This window comes from Vombatus ursinus, unplaced genomic scaffold (assembly GCF_900497805.2).
Source record: "Vombatus ursinus unplaced genomic scaffold, bare-nosed wombat genome assembly UNPS02014821.1, whole genome shotgun sequence".
Lineage (NCBI taxonomy): Eukaryota > Metazoa > Chordata > Mammalia > Diprotodontia > Vombatidae > Vombatus > Vombatus ursinus.
The window spans coordinates 25250317-25263201 of record NW_020954599.1 but is presented as its reverse complement, the minus strand read 5'-3'; the positions used below and the strand labels follow the sequence as shown (position 1 = coordinate 25263201).

The following is a 12885-nucleotide window of genomic DNA, read 5'->3' as shown; positions in this document are numbered from 1 at the left end:
TTAAATTAATTTTGTCCTGAACTTAAGAAATAAAACACTTATTTCCATAACATAGTAGAATAGAAGAAAAAAAGATGATTGTACATGCAACTGCAAATCTATTATGTACAACTTACTATTCCCATTAAATATATAATAAAGTTACTATGTAACTATTTTTCCTTTTTTTCTCCCTCATGACTTTTAATTTTTTGTTTATTTATTAATTTCTTTGCTCATTCGTCTTTGTTTTTTGTTTATTTATTGTCTCTCCATAGTCAGTGGAAGGAATCTGAGTGACATCAGGAAAGAGTAGTCATCAACCAGTGAGGAGATATGACCCTGGACAATTATATTGAACAAGTGCTTAAGAATTGGAAGTTGTTTCTTTCATTGGTATTGTTGGTCATTCTTCAGTAAACACTTATTAAGCACCTACTTTTCTCCTGGAACTATTTTAACCTCTGTGATACAAAGAAAAGAAAAATACTGTCTCAACTTTCAAAGTCTATAAAGTTTAATGTGGGGTGACAATGTAAAAAAGCTATAAAATTATATTTAGGAAAAATTAAGATAATCAAAAGAAGGAAGGTACTAGCTTTAAGGAAGATCATGAAAGATTTCCTATAGAAGGTTATATTCTAGCTAGGGCTTGAAGGAAGACAGGAGAAAGAGATGAGAGTATATTCTAGCTATGGGGTGACAACCAGTGAAAATGTCTGGATTCTGGAAATAGAGTATCTTGTAAAGGAACAGCAAGTGGGCCAGTATCACTTTCACATAGAGTAAATGGTGGGAGTGGGGTTGGGGGAGAATTAAGTTATTAGAAGCCTGGAAATATAAAGGGAGGGGCAGCTGGAAATGAAAGACTGGAGGTTAGTATAATGCCAGGTAAGAAATTATTGATGAAGAGAAAGTACCTTGGTTAATTGGTTACCTGTCTCCTGTGTGGTTTGAAGCTATATGCACCTTTGTCAAGAAAACCCCAAATGGGTTCACAAAGAGTCAGACACAACTAAAAGACAACTGAACAACAACTACAAAAATATCATGTTATTCTTAGACAAGGAAGACTGCTTTAAGAGGCCACACTCAAATGCCCTTTCTTTGGTACAGCTGGATCATGCATTTATAAATCTCATTGGCATGCTAATAATTCTGGCAATGTAGATGGTACTCAAAATCAGATGAGTATACATTTTGCCCCATCACAACCTACTTGAATTTGGAAGGAAACAGGATCTTGTTGGAAGAGAAAATGCTTCAAGATGATTGAAGAGTTTAGATAAGAATCTATATTCTCTTGGGCTCCTTTCAATAATTTGAAAGTCATCCACCATTACTAATTTATATGTGCTAATTTGTGTTTGCTCTAAAGTGATTCATACCCTGCAAGTGAATGTTATTTTGAGATTAATGACATAAATACCCAATTTAATATCACATACAAATGAGTTCATATGCTAAATAAATGTTAATAATTAAGTTGGCTTTTTGAAGCAAAAGTAGAGAAAAGGGACATGCTGCAGCTGTCTCCTAATTCCACTGTGATAAAAAAAATGATTAGAGTGATTAGAGAAAATGTTGTGAATATGATATTTATATGCTTCCTTACAGTCCCTAGGAATTTTCAGGATTGGTATAGCTAATGATTCAGGGACATAGTAATTCCTCCTCTTCTTCTTCTCTTGCCTTCCCTTCCCTTGTCTTGCCTTCCCTTCCCTTGCTTTCCCTTCCCTTGCCTTCCTTTGCCTTCTCTTCCCTTCCCTCCTTCTTTTTTCTTTTCTTTTCCTCCTTTCCTTTCCCTTTCTTTTCTCCTTTCTCTTCCCTGTCCTTTCCTCCCATAACCTCTCCACCTATTCCCTCTCCTTCCCTCCCTTTCTCTCTTGCTTTGATTTTCCTCTTAATGTCTTCCTCTCTTTCTCCTGCACTTTCATTTCTTTTTCTGCTCCTTTTTTTCTTTCACCTCTCTTCTTATTTATTTTCTTCTTCTTCCTCCTCCTCCTCTTCCTCTCCTTCCTTCTCCTCAGAACATGATGGTATTGTTAGAAATTCATTGGTCATATTAATTCATATTCATTTTCAAAGATGATAACAAAACTCAATAATGGTCCTACCTTTAGGCATAGTTAATTGACCTGTCAGTCAAGTAGGAACTGGTTATCCCTGTGGGTATTCAGCAGCCATCAACCAGAACTATACTAATGTTAACATATAGAATATATAACTGAACATATGATATAACTGAATTGTAAGAGACATTAAATACCATTAGGTCAAGGTCTATATCTTACAGACCAGGAAACTGAGACAAAAGAGTTCATATAACATACCCAGGGTTATACAAATGATAAAAGAAATAATCAAGATGTAAATTCAGGTCCTCTCATCCTAAATTCATTGCCCTTGCTCAAACTTTGATTTGCCCATCAATGTGACTATGGAGAAAGAAAACTTGCTTATGGGATACATGCAATACCCAGTCCTAGGTCTTTTAACTTGTCAAGGGATGAAGAAGAGCCCCCTCCCCCATCTCTGGGTGTTTCTCTGTCTCTGTCTTTTTCTTTGTTGCTGTCTCTTTCCTATTTATGGGACTGGATAGGAAGCCTCAACATATCTTCAAGTAAAAGGTAAGTCATACTTCAGCTGTCTGGAGCACTGAAACCAGATTCAAAGCTTGGGATAAAAATAGGCACCTCTGACCCTGGGGATATTCCTCCAAAAATGTATTTTCTTTCTTTGTACTGGATGACAATATGTAAAGGATTTTATCCTACATGGGCTCTTTTCTACACTAGGCTCTGGAGTATCTTCACTCAAATCCTCTGGATACACACGCACATGTCACATTCACAGCTAGGGAATCATACACTTTGGGAAACTAGAAGGGGAGGGAAGGGCACTGTGATCTCTTCCTCTCCTTTCCTTAATCTTTTCCTTGGAGCAGAAGCTTTGCCTTGATTTAGGCTGTGGCAATGTCATCCTGGGGGAATGACCCAGTGGTGGCAAGCCTATTATTAAAGGTATAGGAACCTCCAAAGAAGGAGGCAAAGGGAGCTGGGGGTGGGCATGTAGAATACAGAATAAAGGTATAGAAGAAGGAGCCCCTCAGAACCACCTCAGCTGCCAACGTGATCCTCAAGCCTCCTTTTTGAGACTTGCACATAAATCCCTTTTTTAAAGGGGTGGTGGTAGTAGAGGACTTACCCATCACAACAGAAGCCTCTGCAACCTCCTTAAAATTCTCAACTTGAGCCATTTGTTCTGTTCTAGATAATATTTCAGATCTTTCTTGCATATACTTTTTGATCTCTCATCTTCATTCATTTAGGACTGCATACTTGAAATCTTATAATAAAACTTCCAAATTAAGGCCATTGTGTCAACACTGGACTCCTTCTTGAAGCATGTAGATGACCCAGTGGTGGTGCAGTATGTAATATCACTAGACCTGGAGTCTGGAAGACCCAACTTCACCTTGATAAGTCATCACTTCTTTTAGCCTCACTTTCCTTGTCTGTAAAATGGATATAATAATCAACTCACCTCCCAAGGCTGTTGTGAGGATAAAGAAATAATAATTTTTAAAGTAGAATATCCTAAAGAAAAAGAAGAGCAAGAAAACAAAATGGCAGTTTGATGAGGCTTTACAAATAGCTGAGAAAACAAGGAAAACAAAAGGTAAAGGAGAAAAGGAAAGATATACTCCACTGAATGCAGAATTCTAGATTATAGCAAGGAGAGATAAGGTTTTCTTAAATGAACAATACAAAGAAATAGAATAAAATACTAGAATGAGAAAATAAAGGGATCACTTCAAGAAAAGTAGAAATATCATGCAAAATTAAAATGATGAAAGAAAAAAATCATAGGAAATCAATAGAAGTAGAAGAGATCAAGAAGAGATGACACAAATATACATAACTATACAAGAAAGATCTTAACCTCATCAATAACCACAATGGTGTGATTACTGATCTATAGCCAGACATCCCAGAGGAAAAAAAAAAGTCAAGTAGATCTTAGGAAATAATGCTAACAATAAGGCTAGTGGAGGTGATGGAATTCTAGCTGAGCTATTTAAAATTCTAAAAGATGATACTGTTAAAATGCTGCACTTTAAAGTGCCAGCAAATTTGGAAAACTCAACAGTGGCCACTGTATTGGAAAAGATCAGTTTATGTCCCAATCCTAGAGAAAGGAGATTCCAAAGAATGTTTAAATTACTGAACATTTATGTTCATTCCACATGCACGCAAGGTTATGCTTAGGATTCTTCAAGTTAGGCTTCCCCAATACGTGAACTGAGAATTACTAGAAGTACAGGCTGATTTTTGAAGAATCAGAGAGAGTAGAGACCAAATCGCCAACTTTCACTGGTTTATGGAGAAAGCAAGGGAGTTCCAGAAAGACAGCTACTTGTGCTTCATTGACTACACTAAAGCCTTTGACTGTATGGATCACAACAAAATGTGGCAAGTCTTCAAAGGGATAAGATCATCTTGCTTGTCACCTGAGGAATCTGTATGTGGATCAAGAAACAATAGTTGAACCAAATATGGAACAAATGATTGGTTTAAGATGGGGAAAGGAGTAAGATAAGACTGTATATTATCACCTTATTTATTTAACTTACATGCATCATGTACATGTAACTTACATGTACATCATGTGAAATGCCAGGCTGGAAAAATCAAAAGCTAGAATTAAGGTGACAAACATGCATACAATACCACTCTGATGGCAAAAAAGTGAAGAAGAATTAAGAAACATTTTTTAATGAGGATGAAAGAAGAAAGTGTAAAAGCTGGCTTTAAACTTAACATTAAAAAGAAAAAATGCTAAAATCATGGCAACAGGTCCCATCACTTCCTGGCAAATAGAGGATGAAGAAATAAAAGCAGTGTCAGATTTTATATTCTTAGGTTCAAAGATAATACAGATGGCAATTACAGCCATGAAATTAGAAGACATTTGCTCTTTCGAAGGCAAACTATGGCTAATCTGAACATCATATTAAAAAGCAGAGACATCACCTTATAGTTCATATAGTCAAAGCTATGGTTTTTCCAATAGCAATGCATGGCTATGAGATTTGGACTATAAGCAAAACTTAGCACCACAGAACTGATGATTTCAAATTGTGGCGCTGGAGAAGACTTTTGAAAGTCCCTTGGATAGCAAGGATATCAAATCAGTCAATACTTAAAAAAAATAATTCAGACTATTCTTTGAAAGGACAAATACTGAATTTGAAGCTTAAATACTTTGGCCAAATAATGAGAAGCCAGGACTCATTGGAAAAGACCCTGATGCTGGGAAAGATTGAAGGTAAAAAGAGAAAGGGATGGCAGAAGATGAGATGGATAGACAGTGTTCTGGAAGCAATGAACATGAGCTTGGACAGACTTCAGGAGACAGTGGAGGATAGAAGGACGGAGAGTGCAATGACTCATGAGGTTATGATGGGTGCTGTCTGAACAACTGAACAACAACAACAAGCAAAAAAACCCGACCCAAATGATATCTACTATTATTGTTGTTATTGCTGTCATTTTTGCATTGAGAAAATAGATGTTCTGAGCTACTCTCTGACACCTACCCAACACTAAACTCCACTTCTGTTACTCCCATCTTCTTCCTTTCTCTTCTCTCTTCTGAAACCCAACACTGCACTCTTTTACCCCAATCCCCTTTCTCCATCTCCAAACCCCCTCCCTGAATTCAACCTCCCTCCCATTCCCCTTTCTCAACACAGTTCCAGAAGCCCTTTCCACTCTCCAAGCCATAAACCCAATCCTTTTTCTACCCTGGATTTAAGCCACTGGCTAAGGAAGATGTTTCCAATAAGAGCTGTGCAAACAATGTAATGAATTGGTCCAGAAGTGGTAAGCTCCCTATCTCTTGAAGTGTTAAAGCAAAATTATGGAGATCTTAAGTTAGAGGTGGTAGAAAAGCATTTTTTCCCCATTGGGCAGGAGGTTGGATGAACTACCCTTTAGTGTTTCATGCTGAAGGTAGACTCTTTGAAGGAAGAGTCTTTCATTTTGTCCTTGTATCCAGTAATAGGTAGGAAGTAAATGTCATTCTGACATGCCCTAGACTCTGGGTAAGAAATAAATTGACACAAATTTGTGTAATTGTCTTAATGGAATAGAAATCATTAGAATAAATTGCAAAACCAATTGATTTGATCAAACATGAAGGAATTGGGAAGTCATTACTGATTGGTGCATTTTGTTCCATGTCAGTACATCAATGATATATGACTTTGTCAGTGTGGGAAGGCCCTTGACCAACAAAGACCACAACAGTACATAAAGTAAGTCGCAAAGAGGTATATGAAGCTCAGTCAATTTAAGCGGATTTCCCAAGATAACAAATGAGTCATTAAAGGGAGAATTTGAAATTGGGTCTTTCTGGATTCTAAGTTGAGCACTTTATCAACTAAACAATGCTTCTCTATTTCATGAACAGTTAAAAATGGAAATAATATACTTTTTCACTTGACTTCCTCCTAGGGAAAAATATATGTATTTGTAAAAGCATTCTAATAAACCATTGTACTTACTATATATATAAACCTGATCACTACAGGGGTCAAAGATTATTCTTAATTCTTCCCTCAGGCCCTGATATCTATGCTCTTACTTAATCCCACTGATCAACCCCATCATATGCTGGGACCCATATGTAGATTTTGGTTTGGTTTGCAAAAGTAGGAATATGGAAACCAAAAAAGAAAGTAGCACATAGACCCTCATACAAATTTTGTTTTGCTGTGTGCATTTATCTGGATCATATTGTTTTCTAAAAGTAATTGGAATTATAGAAAGAGTAATTTCTTTGAGAAATGTATATGAACTACATGTGGTATACTTAAAAAATACCCAGCAACTTAGCATTCCTGTTTTAAGCTCCTCAATTATGAATTTTAAAAAATTCCAAATGCTTTGATTCAAGTTTTCTTCATTAATCAGTTTTCTCCTGTCTTAATCATGCATATGATATTTTAAGAAATGAAGAGTATATAGGATGCCTATTTAACTTGCCTAAAATAGTCACAGAAATTGACATTTATTCTTATTCACTAAATAGATAGCAAGGAAATTTTCTCTCTAATTTTAGAGTGGTTGTTTTCCAGCTTGGGACTAAGGCCTCTTTTCATTGGTAGTCTCATCCATTTTACTTGGTTTGCTAGAAAATGATGTAATTTTATATCTCATGGAAGGTAGAGGACATAGTAAGTCATTTTTTGAAATAACCTCCTTTTTTCTGTTTTCAAGTAATTTTATTCAGAATTTTGTGCTTTCTTTTCCTAAATCAATAAATGCTATACAAAATGGGGAAAAAATGATGGCTTTCTCTCCCTTGCTGACTTTACCTTGGGCATGGGGAGGGGAACCCAATCCACTGAGCCATTTCAGCCTTATGGAAAAAGTCACTCCCCCAAATTTTGTACAGGAACAGGGAATGGAATAGAGCAGCCAGTCATAACCTCTCAATTACCTTTTGGGATAGAGGTATTTGGTTGCTGGGAATGGGAGACAGACTGGCTTTAAACACTCAAGGGTTGGATTAATGTTTTGGATTAAGGGAAGGAGTTGGGGATAACAAGGGCATAAACCTGCCCTGAAGAAAAAGGTACCTAAAGGTTCACCATTTCTTTTGCCTCAACAATTACCATTTTTTCAAAGTAAAAGAAAATAGGAAAAAAACTGACAAAGCTGTTCATCTCTTGTTCCCCTCTCCTTGCCAGTTCCCTTTCCCCTATCCCAGAGAGCAGAGCCCTGGGTGAAATCAGGTGGGGAAGCCCCTCAGGTGAAGCCAGCCACATTGAGAAACATCTCAATGGAATTGTTATAGGAGGTCTCAATGTCTCAAAGGATCCTCTTGTCTTCCTCTGTCACCATGTTGATGGCCACACCCTTAGGACCAAAGAGCCTACCATGACAAGCTCTATGAATAGAATTCTCTCAGTTGGTGAGAAATCATAATTAATAACCAAAGATAATTGTTGAACATCAATGCCTCTAGCCAATAGGTCAGTGGTAATCAGCACCCAACTGAAGCCTGAGCAAAAATCCCTCATGATTAAATTACATTCTTTTTGGTCAATGTCTCCATTGCAGAGACAGCAAAGTCACAGATATGCATTTTCTCAGCGAACCAATCCAACTTTTGGAAGGTATTGATGAAGATAACAGCTTGGGTAATAGTGTTTCAAATTGAACACACTAGGTATCTAGCTTCCATATCTCTCATTTTGCATTTATTTAAAACTGACAAATGACTTCCAATGTCAACTTTTCCTTCTTGACTAGAATCCTGATAGGATTTGATCACTTCCAGCACATCTGAGGGGAGGTGGCTGACAAGAGTACTGCCTGAGTATTGCCACTGAGTTTCTAGAATATGTCATAGATCTGATGCTTAAAACCACAACTCCTCATTTCATCTGCTTCATCAAGAACAAACATCTTGATGCATTTAGGAGACAGGTATCACTTGTTAAGCATGTCAAAATTATGGCCTGCAGTGCCCATAATGATGTGGGGGGCTTCCATGTGCAACTTTAGAACCTTATCCTGTATATTTCTTTCTCCAATGCAGGTATGGAATGAGGCACCCATGTAGTTTCCCAGTGCCATTTGCTACCTTTTGAATCTGTTGAGCTAATTTTCTAGTGAGCACCAAAACCAAGGCCTCTGTGGTCCTTGAGTCCAGTTCAATCAGTTGAAAAATGGAAATGGCAAAGGTAGTAGTTTTTCTGGTCCAGACTGGGCTTGAGCAATCATATTCAAACCCTTGATATAAGTAAGAATTGCATGTTGCTGAATGGTAGATGACTTCTCAAAACCATAGGCATATCATGAAGAAGAGATTCTGAGAGATCCATATCATCAAAGCTATACACAGTCCCATTCCTGTTACTCTCAATGACAACATCAGGGTCAATCATTGTCTTTGGATCAAGGACCCTGACTCACAGATATGATCCTGGGAAGTCTGGAGACAGTGTCCTTTATTATCTGCATGGTTCATATATACTTGAGATGTTATCAAGATTGTGAGCTCCTTGAGGGAAGGGACTGCCTTTTGCTGTCCTTTGTATCCCCAGTGCTTAGCACAGTGCCTGGCACATAGTAGGCACCTAATAAATGCTTATTGCTTGAATGATCCATGATGACCTAGCTAAACAGGCCAGTTTCAGCTCCTTTATCGCCTTCGTGTATCTCCCAGAATACATGATACAAGGAACCAGAAGATCTTTAAAACCAGGTCCTTCTTTTTATTTTTTTGCTACTTCTCCATTGTTCAGTTTCTTTCTCTATAAAACGAGAGGCTTGGAGCTGCAAATCTATCATCTGAGTGGGCAGAATTGGGAAATGTGTCACAGAAACCAGAGAAAATAACTTCTTTTCTCAAATAATTAGCAAGCACTTCGAAGGCAATAGGAAAAAAATAAATCCTTGCCAATCTTTTTTCAAGATCAGCTAAATATTAGAGGTCTCATCATTGAAATGGACAGCTAGGAAATACAGTCAATAAAGTACTAGACCTAGAATCAGGAAGGCCTCAGTTCACATCCAGCCTCAGGCATTTAAACAGTTGTATGACCCTGGATCCCTTAATTTCACCTCTCTCAGCTTCAGTTTCCTCATCTGTAAAATGGGGATAAAACAGTATTTACCTTTCAGGGTTGTTGTGAGAATAAAAGAAGATGATATTTGCAAGGCACTTTGCAAACTTTAAAGACCTATATAAATGATACTTATTATTAATGTCCTCGTTACTATTAAATATGTTATATGTTCTGATGGCACTTTTTCAGTCTTTTTACTGTGGCCATATTAACCATATTCAGATCTTGGCTCAAATTGGATGTTATTTTACTTTTTAAATCTACTTCTTATGTGAAAAGATACTTCTTCCTATGAGCAATTTCTCTGAGAAATCCTGAGATACAAATGACTTCCTCTCATTTCCCTAATAAAATGCAAGCTTTTTGAAAGGAGAGACTATTTTCATATTTTTTTGTGTGTGTATATGTGTGCTTTTGTGTGTGTATGTGTGTGTGTGTGTGTGTGTGTTTCTAGATCTTAGTAGCCAGCCATTAAGCATTTATTAAGCATCTGCTCTGTGACTGGCACTGTGTTAAGAACTGAGGACACAGGGAAAAGCAAAAGACAGTCCCTGTTCTCAAGGAGCTCACATTCTAATGGGGGTGGGGAGGACATGCAAATGACTATGTACAAAAATGCTAGAAATAGTGTACATTGGAGTTACTCAGCAGAAGGAAGGCACTAGTATTAAAGGGGATTCAGAAAGGTTTCTTGTAGAAGGTGGGATTTTAACTGAAACTCGAAGGAAATCAGTGTGTAGAGATAAAGAGGGAGAGAATTACAAGCATGGGAGGCAACTAATAAGAAAATGTCTGGAGCTAGGAGATGGGATGTCATTGTAGGGAATAGCAAAGAGACTAGTATCATCAGATCACAGACTATGTGGGAATAAGTAAGGTGTAAAAAGACTGGAAAAGTATAAAGGACTTCAATTGTAAAGAGAATTCAGTGCCAAACAGATGGTTTTATATTTAATTCTGGAGCCACTGGAGTTGATTGAATGGTAGGATGGGGGAACAGTGGCCATGGTCAGATTTATATTTCAGGAATATCAGCTGAGTGGACTGGAAAGTGGAGAAAATTGAGCCACAGAAGCCAACCATAAGCTAATGAAATAGTAGCAGACAGAGGTAATGAGGACCTGTATTAGGATGGTGCCAGTGTCAGAGGTAAGAAGGAGGCATATACAAGGTACAAAGGTAATATAAATAGAACTTGGCAATAGATTGAATAAGATGGATGTGTATGTGTGTCTGTGTGTGTGTATGTATCTGTATATATGTGTGAAAGAGAGTGAAAAGTAGAGGATGATATCTGAGTGGACTGTGGGAAGTAGTACCTTTCACAGTAATAGAGAAGTTTGGAAGGATGAAAAGCATGAAAGGGACAGATAATTACTTCTGTTTCAGACTTGTTGAGTTTAAGATGTCTATGGATCAACTAGTATGAGACTTACAACAAGTAATTGGAGATGCAAGACTTTAGCTCAGGAGTGAGGTTAGGACTGGATGTGTAGATTTAAGAATCATTAGCACAGAGATGAAAATTAAATGGGAGCTGATGAATCAAAAGAGCCTGGCAAATAATAGGACTTAATAAATGCTTGGTGATTGATAAACTTATCATCAATATCTCCTTAAGTTAGGAGTGTCAGAGTTTTTGCCTAATGATCAGCTTTTCAATCTTTCCCCCTCCCTCAACCCCAGTCACTGTGGCATGCCCCCTAGGTCTACAAAAATCCCTGAAGATGCCATCTCTTCCCCCCTGCACCTGTGGTCTGATCTACCCACTTAGGAAGAAGTGACTCACTGCATCCGCTGTTAATACTGGTATTGGGGAAGGAGGAATTAGAGTTCTTATTAAGTGCATGTGGGATTGGTAGTTACTTTCTGTAGTCTTTGTGGTGAGTTATCAGAAATCTAGCTAAATTATTAGTGCATGAGCTCTTTATGAGCAGGCACTTAGCACAGTCTCTGGCATATGTAGATACCTAAAAGATGAGATTAGTCATCACAAATTGAAATTTTCAGCATTTTCCATAGAAAATGATATAATACATTTTAATTAGTTTCATATCCCTTAATGTTCTCATAGAAACAATATTAGAATTGGAATTGGAAAATCTGGGTTTGAATCCCACCTCTGTCTACTATCTGTGTAATTTCAAGATCATAGGATTTGAGATTTGGAAAGGAACCCACTGTCTAGTTAGTCCAACTAGGACACTGAAGGAAATTGCACCAAAACATTCCTGGGAAATGTTTGTTCCAGCCTCTAATTAACAGCCTCCAAGAAGGGGGAACACAGACTTCTCAAGGTATCCCAATCTACTTAAACTCTCTGTACCTCATTTTCCACATATGTAAAATGAGGAGGTTGACTAGATTGTTTCCAAGATACTATCAGGTTCTAACTCTATAATTCTTTGATTTTTATTACACTGGGAGTTCCTTGAGGACAGGGGCTTTCTTTGCAACCCCAACACAGCACAATGCCTAGCAAATAGCATGCATTTATTAAATATTAATTGACTGGTTCTAATTGTCTGATATTTAACTCCTATGCTTCACTAAGGAAATTACATGGCTTCTCTGGGCCTTGATGATTTCTAAGTTGCCTTTCAATTCGAAGTATGTTTTCCTACAGTCAATCTAATCCAAGCACCTGATTTCACAGATCAGTAAACTGAGGTGCAGAGAAGGGAAGAGACTAGTTCACAAATCTAGCAAGCAGCAAACCTGATTCTTCTGCATCCAATGTCAGTATTGTTTCTCCTGCATCACACAATAATATTGGATAATTCTAGAACTCCTATTAAGCACTTGGCGTTCTTTGACTCTTCCTTAACATAGCTCTTATGTATCTCCTCACTTGCTGAGGCTGATTAATGGGTGTACCCCAATAACTCAATCCATGTAATAAAGAGAACTTATTAATTTTTGCCATATTGACAGCACTGGCCATAGTGACTGAGTATTGATGAGCTATGGATAAGTGACTAACTTTCTCTCTTCCTCCTGGGGCATGTCCCTATCACAATATGCAGCTGACTTCTGACAAGACAGTTTACAAGTACTGATGTGAGGCACAGCTAGCTATCTAAAGGAAAATTAAATCTCACACAAAGAAAAGACCTAATATGAGTTAAGCTCACAATCAGTTATAATAGTGCCACAGTCATTAGGGACAATTTTCAATTTTTTTTTATCTGTTCAACATATAGATCTACTTCTTTCTGAGGAGAATAGCAAAAATCAATTTTATGCATGACAATTTGGGA

At 37.4% G+C, this 12885-nt stretch overlaps 1 pseudogene; it reads right to left on the bottom strand.

Moving 5' to 3' along the window:
* Positions 1-7796: 7796 nt before the first annotated feature.
* On the bottom strand, positions 7797-11419 carry LOC114024395 (annotated as a pseudogene).
* Positions 11420-12885: the final 1466 nt, after the last annotated feature.